Source organism: Toxotes jaculatrix, chromosome 14 (genome assembly GCF_017976425.1).
Source record: "Toxotes jaculatrix isolate fToxJac2 chromosome 14, fToxJac2.pri, whole genome shotgun sequence".
In the NCBI taxonomy this organism is placed as follows: Eukaryota; Metazoa; Chordata; class Actinopteri; family Toxotidae; genus Toxotes; species Toxotes jaculatrix.
In genome coordinates, this window is record NC_054407.1 from 249,383 (window position 1) to 257,228 (window position 7,846).

Consider the following 7,846-nt stretch of genomic DNA (forward strand, 5'->3'; position numbering starts at 1 on the left):
TAACCAGCACACACTGTTTCCACTTCTACAATCATCTACTTATTATTGTGCTTTAAAGTTTCAGCCTTCTTACATTTACCTATCTCTGAGTCCACTTGTCTTATACTGAACACTAGGTTCAAATCTCCTTTTGGCTTTGATTTTTAGTTCATTTCCAGTGCAATACAATTATGTCCTGTAGTAAATCTGCAGAATGAGTCGTAGGACTTAAAGCTGGATCAGCTCTTGCATGAAGTGTTTCTGGCTGTGTTCATGTTCACCCTCTTTGGTTAAGGGACAGTAAAACAATCAGTGATTTCCTCCCTGTGGAGTAAATTTAGGCTGCTGAGAATTCTTCCTGCTTTCAAAACCTTAGTCCTGAAACTGGAATCTAAAATATGTTGATGTGTTTGAGATGGCATGTGATGCATTTGGATGAGTGTTCATTTGCTGTGTTTTGAGTGTAGGAGGAAAACTGTTGATGACTGTGAGGACAGACTAAGTTTGGAAGTTTAACTCTGCCACTTTAGACTCTCAGCTCTGATTCTTGTTTTCTGCTCCATGCAGCTCATCTACAGGACTGTATTAAGTCCTAGTTGTTGAAGGATCTTATTATTATTAAGCAGTGAAACTATTTCATATGAGGAAATGGTACATTCATTTTTTGAAATGTTTTCTTTCTTCTGTTTCCTTGTCTTTTGATGATGGTCACTAAGCTCCAAATCTTGTAGCTGTTCAGAATTCAGCCTCAGTCAGTGTGAGAGAGCTGATATGTTTAAAGGTTCATAGACTGAAAAGGTTCTGGGAAGTTCTCTTGAAAAATGGAACCTAAATTTAACTTTGAGGAATTTAATTGTGTGCCTGCTCCAAATGCTATGCTAGGTCTATGTGGAGCAGCTTGTGTGATACATTATGTTTCTGTTTGTTTTCTATGAAACTGTGAATATTATTAGCTGACTGGATGAATAGAACACAAGAGAGATTTGTTTGTGCAGATAGATGAGACCTTAATGTGTCGACTAACCCTTATTTTAAGATGCACACACACACTTTGTTCTGCAAGTAGTTATAGTTTGTTATGTCAGAGCAGCATCAGGTAAAACAATGAACAGTGATCAATACCGATCCTGATTTGCTAAGAAGTCCTATACTCTCCATGATGATGATGATGATGATGTGTGTGTGTGTGTGTGTGATGGGAAAAGAAGGATGAAGGAAAAGTTCTCACTGCAGCAGCTGTAGAATTTTATTATTATGACCACAATTACACCACATTTCCAGGCTCTGTGTTTCCAGTTCACTATTAAACACAATGATGTACTTTATTTCTTCATGATGACTCTTGAAAAGTTTTTGAAGAGAGAGGAGAAAACTTCTTCATTTTTACCTTTTTTTTAAAAATCAAAACTCATTTTAAAAACACATTTTCTTTGTGGTCGGAGAAAATGAGGAACTGTTCCATCATTTATCCAGAAGTTTCTATAGTAATGTGATCATTATTCTGTGACTGTGACAGGAGGAGTTCAGTGAATTGATGTGACTCGTCTGTGCTCTTTCACTGCTCATTTTAATGAAGTATATATTCCCTCTCTGTATTATGATATTGGATTGTAACTCAGCTTTACCACAACACTGTCATTGTACACCTGTATGTTTTGTTCACCGTGTTGATCCATCTGTCTTCCTGTATTCATTCTCTCACTCCCTCACTCACTACAACCACATACACTAAATACGCTAAACTGTAGTAAACTGTGGAAAAGCAAATCCATTATGTGTGAAACATAATGTGGCTGGATGATGTTCAGAGGAAACAGAAGTTTATTAACAGCAGTGGAGGTGGGAGACTGGGGTTTGTATCCAGAGTCCACTCTGTGGTTAGGTTTGGTATTTACAGCTATTTAACAATACACACAAGCTAACTTGCATACGGCCTAATACAAATGTCACACACACACATTTCATCAGAGAGACCAGCTCTCAGAAATAAGTCCAGCAGTGGAGACAGTCCAACAGGCTCCACATGTTTCTGCACTACTCTACTACTGTGCTGAGAGGAGACTGTACTGAAGCTGTCAGCTGTACCATCAGCCTCTGAGGCTGCTCTGCTCTCTGTGTCACACACTGCTACTGTACATGAAGACTGCTGTCAGCTCGGCTCAGCTCCACTCATCACTAACTTCATTTAGAGCAAACAGAGCTCTGCTGTAACAGGAAGCAGCAGAAAGTCAGAGGCTTCGCCGTGAGGAGCGCAGACCTCTCTGTCATGTCAGGTGTTTTCAGGAAGAAAAAGAGTGAAACGATCCTTTGCCTTGAAATCCAAAGAGGAAAGCGACGGCGGGGATCCACACGGTGTGTATCCAGAAGTAAAGCATGGTGTCCTTTAATCAGGTGCAAAAGCTCCGCGCTCTTCCCGACGAAGCTCCGTGTCCAGCGGTTCATTTCCAGAAGAGAAAGCGCTGCAGATGAAGCCGAGCGGAGGAAGAAATCCCAGTCTGAACGCTGCTGATGAACACAAGAGCTGGAGACTCTGTCGCTGCTTCTTCTGCTGCTTTCACACGGACATTAGCGACCCCTACCGGAACTGTTATCCAGCGAGGAAGAGACTGTGTCTGTGTGTGAGTCCTCTGTCTCTGTGTGTGTGTGCTCAGTATGTTGCTACTAAGGCAGCGTTTCATGGTTCAGGACTGACAGCAGGACTAATCTGGACAAGTCCAACTCATTTCATCCAGCACCACAACCATGATTTGCCACATGGAGTGAAGTGAAGCACTGTTAAACATTCATACTCAGGTGGACCGTCACAGTGGACACTGTCTAATGTCCAGAGGAAAAAAAAGTTCTTTTATCACATATTAAAGCTGTGTGATGTTCACTGACCATGTGTAGTTTAAATACATGTGTGCAAGTTTATTTTAATCAGGTTGAGCTGATTAAGTAAAGGGACATTATCACTGTCCATCTGCCTGGAGTGTCTGTGTTTGTGTCCTTCCCTCGTGTTCTTGGCTTCAGCCGTTACAACAGTAATAAGAAACTTGCTTTCTTTTTGTCCCTTCAGCACAAGCAATGTGTCTCAAGCTCTTATGACAAACAAAAAAGAAACTTCATTTCAAATAGTTTGAAATGACTAAGTTCATTGAAAAATAACTACTGAAGCTGAACTGTATAAATCTGTGTCTAATGTTTGTGAATTCACCTGTGAACCTCAGTGACTCACTGACCCAAAACACCTGAGGATACAGGGAAGGAAAAAGAGTTTAGAGTTAAACTGAATAGAAGTGAGCAGGTGACTCACAGAGTGAACACACAAACTTAGATGACGTCTACATATAGTGGCACTTTATGGTCTTCACTGACATTTCCCTTGTCTGGTCACGTGTCTCGTGATCTGCTCATGAACTGACTGCAACGTTCCAGACACATGGCTCTTATTGTAGAAAAGATTTTTGTCAACACTGTAAAACTTTTAGAGTTTTAACAAATTCAATGCATGTGTCTTTTGTATAAGATGTACTGTGGTTATTACTGCTCATTGTACTTGTAATATGTGATTTCTAAATTTGTGTATCTCTGGAAGACGTGACTCAAACATGAACAATGTTATTTTGTTTGCTGAGTGTTTATTTTGTGCTTTTGTCCATTCAGATATGAGAGACACAGGGTGGCCTCAAGAAAACACACGTACAGATCAGACCATAAGAGAATCAGAAAAAGCAACATAAGAGAAAACACTGTGGGATTTCAGGAAACACTATTACACTATTACTTCCTCACCCTGTCTTTGCCCAAACTCAGAAGGTGGTTTATTTGTTGTATTCTTGTGCAGATTTCTACACATTTGGTTAGCGAGCCAGTGTTTATGGCAGCAGGACTGTGGATGTAGATTGGACTGAAAATGAACTGGACTCCTCACTTTCAAAGTAATAAAGGAACATGTCAGCCATTGCAACAGTGAGGCTCACTGATGTGTTTTAATAGTCTCTGGACAACAAATGAGCTCAATGACAGAGGAATAAGTCATATCAGGCTTTGGCTTCACAGGAAATGTGGGTAACACTTTAGAATAACAAACCCTTATAAGACATTTATAAGCTATTAGTAGATATTAGTTAATAGTTAACTAATCATGAACAGAGCATTTATATACAGTTATAAATGATTATTAAATATTTATTACTTAAGTTACAAGACATTTATAAACTATTAGTAGATATTAAACTAATCATGAATAAACCATTTATATACATTTGTAAATGATTATAAAAACCATTTATAACTAAAGTTGTACAACATTTATATATGATTTAGACATTATTAAAAATGCTGTGTCAACATTGTACATGATTTATTCATCAACTAATTTTCAATATGATCAACCTTATTAGCAAATTATTGGTGAAATAGTGTAGATGTGTTAAAAAAACGCATTGTGCCATTTGTTTATTCATGTTTAACAGATGATTTGTTAGACATTCATAAAAAATCTATAAATGATTTGCAGATGTTATTTTGTCCCTTAATCTAAAGTGAAGAAAATTCATTATTTACAAATGTCTGTTAATGTTTATAAATGATTTGTGGACCTTTTACTCACCTCTTATGAACGACTTTAATAAATACAGATACGAAGCAATTACTAACTTGTCCTTTCATGTTGAAACAAATGATTTGTTAGACATTCATAAAACATCTATAAATCATTTGCAGATGTTCTTATGTCCCTTAATCTAAAGTGAACCATATTCATCATTAACAAATATCTAATAATGTTTGCTAAAGATCTGTAGACTTTTGTATCACATGTAATAAATATTGTAGACAACTTTGGGATCCATTCTTCTTTGTGACATCAAACAGTAACAGAATTAGGAGTACAGAGTATAAGAGTATAAAACATTTTATTAAAACAAGCACATCAGCCAATGTGCTACGAAACAGAATAAAGCAATAACAAGTGCTTTTCAACAGCCTGCACATTAAAAACACAATGTTGTCTTAAAACAATAACAACTATGTTGATTCTTCTGAAAAACTAACCCACCCACTCCAAGTTCTGAACTCTTATATCCTCCTCAGGAAGGGAAGAAGTTTCCCTTCCTTTTTCATGACATGACATGGTTTCTCTGTTGTGTAGCCTGTTTTATTCTGACTAGCTGTACCTTACTTTTCTAATATCATGAAGTAGGCGACCTAGGGGACCATGATGATGTTTCCTAGCAAGCCAATCATGCCACTAAATGACTGCCAGGTGGTCTTTAAGTAGTTTCTCTGTGCGGTTACCCCTCACTCTCCACACCCTGTATGTTCTCCAGGCCCTTTGTGAGCCCCTGTTTCTGGATCGACATATGCTACACTGTGGTTCACTGTGTAATGGTTGTAGCCAAGCTGAGGCAAAGCATTTCTGTAGGCTCGCCCTTCATCACGAATGATGCTTGACCCCCTCCTTGCATGGTGAGCAATTATTGGCACCAGCCCCCTCCTCGTTCTTCTCTCCACCAAGCGGAGCACAGGTTTCCCTGGCCTCTTCCCACTGCAACACACCCCTAGCATGCCAAAGACCCACTTTCTCCTCTTCCAGCCCCCAGCCATTCTGCCTCTTCCATACTGCATTTTGGGAAAAATTGCAAAATAAGGAAGATATTGACATTGAGTCAGATAAATGAATGATGTGAGCACAAGTTGGAGGCAATTTATTTTCAGTAATCATGATTGAATATACTAATGAACTGAAGGGTGAGGAAACCTTCCTGCTTCTCTAGAGATTGTTGCTGTTGTGTCTTTATTATTTATGAAAAAGTACAGAAAAAAAAAAGAAAAAAAAATGGAATATACTGTGTCCGTATGTTCCCATAGTGGTGACAAGTTAATGATGACCAGCTTAATAATTTGCAGTGGTTAATACTTAAAGTTATACTTGCCTTTCTTTTATGTCTGAAGTGACTCATCGATCAGAACAAAGTATCTTGGAAATACCTAGCATAAATACTTTGTAAAAGTACAGACAGGTACATCACTGAGGCAGAGACCTGAGTTGAAAAATATATAAATGCATTTAATAATCAAAAAAAAAAAAAAATAAAGCACTGGAACTGGTGGAAAAGAAAGAAAAAGGTTACAAACAGATGAAAATACTTAATGAAATAGTTAAAATGTACTTTATTACAATTTATCTACTAAAAAAAGGGGAAGGCCTTGACATTCATTTAAAAGAAGAACAATATATGAGGTTTTAAAATTTAAGTTAAAATACTAGACAGAGGCTGCATGCAGAGAGGCAGACTACACAAAGGAGTCCCAGGTGTGCTACCACTACTCACCTTTGGTGCAGCAAAACCAAACTCACAGCAACCTCACAGCAAACGGTGCGGTCTATAGTGTCCCTGTGTATTAACTCACATGCAGTCAAGTGAAGGGCCCTCACCACAGGTGCTCAGCCTCCCCACATTAGCACTCCACTTCGAAAAGAACCTCGAAACAAAACTAAATCACAATCAAACAAACAATGATAGTAAAGCAAAACATAACCAAATAAGGAATAACAATCAACAAAGGCAATGTAACCCAGTTGAATGGAAACAAATTCAAACACTACTCAAACGCCAATTCAAAAAGATATTCCTTTTCACCCCCTCTTCAATAGGCCTTCCCAGGCCCTCAGCAAACTGTCTGTTGGGGTCACAAAGGCCACTTTGGATAATGTCTGTGTGGAATAGCAGGCCACCTTTGTTATGGCTGTACTTGGACCTGAACCCAAGTGCACGAATCAAAAACAAAGTACAAAGTAGACAATATTTTAAGTACAACTGAAAATCACTCCGAGAGGTAAAGGGAAAATGTGAGAACAAAAAATCACTCATACAAGGACAAAAGGCACAATGACTAAACAAAGTAACAAAGGAAAATCTAACAATGAATACAGTAGCTCTGACAAGAAAAAGTAACAACAAAATACAAAACTTGGCTTGACGAAGAGAAGGTAACATGGGCAAAAACGCTGTTTTGCTGACAATAAGACAAGACAAACTGGCACAGGACAAGGGGAGACGCAGACTATATAAAGACACAAGGTAAGGGGAACAGGTGGAAACAATTAGGGTGGGGAAAACAATCACACTGGCGGGAAACAAGAGGAAGGGTACGCCACCTGAAACAAAAGGAGAACACATTCCAAAATAAAAGCAAAACTCACAAGACAACATGAACACAGGACAAAACATAACAAGACATTATTTCCTGACTATGACAACCTTCTCCTGCTCCATCAGGGATGACATGGTTCTGTCTATCCTGACAGAGATCAGGCAGACCTACCCACACCATATCCTGGTGCACTGGATCAAGAACTTTGCACCAGTGCTGCTGAGCAAAATTGTTGATGTTGCATCAGAACATATTTGTGGGATGTTTCATCCCCAGAGCCCCAAAGTGCTGACTCATCTGACACCTGCGCTGATCAAAGTGTGCAGAGGGTGACTGGCATCATCCACGATTGCCAGTGGTTTGTTCAGTGTTCTCTTCTCTGCAACTGTCAACAGAAAGTCCAGCTTCATGCCGACCACAGAGCTGGCCCATCTGATCAGTTAGTCCAGCCTGGAGGAGTCCTTTTAAGATGAGCTGTCCCCTCAGCACACCGCAGCATAAATGAGGACGCTGGCGACCACAGACTAGTAAAACATCCACAGGAGTTTCCTGCAGACGAACAATCGCAGCCTCCTCAGGAAGTGGTGGCGGACATGGTTCTGACTTCCCAAAGTCTATGACCAGCTCCTTAGTCTATGAGGTATTGAGCGACAGGTGGTTCCTTTGGCACCAGACAACAAAGTCCTTCACCAGACTCCTGTACTCATCCTCTCTGTCATCCCTGATA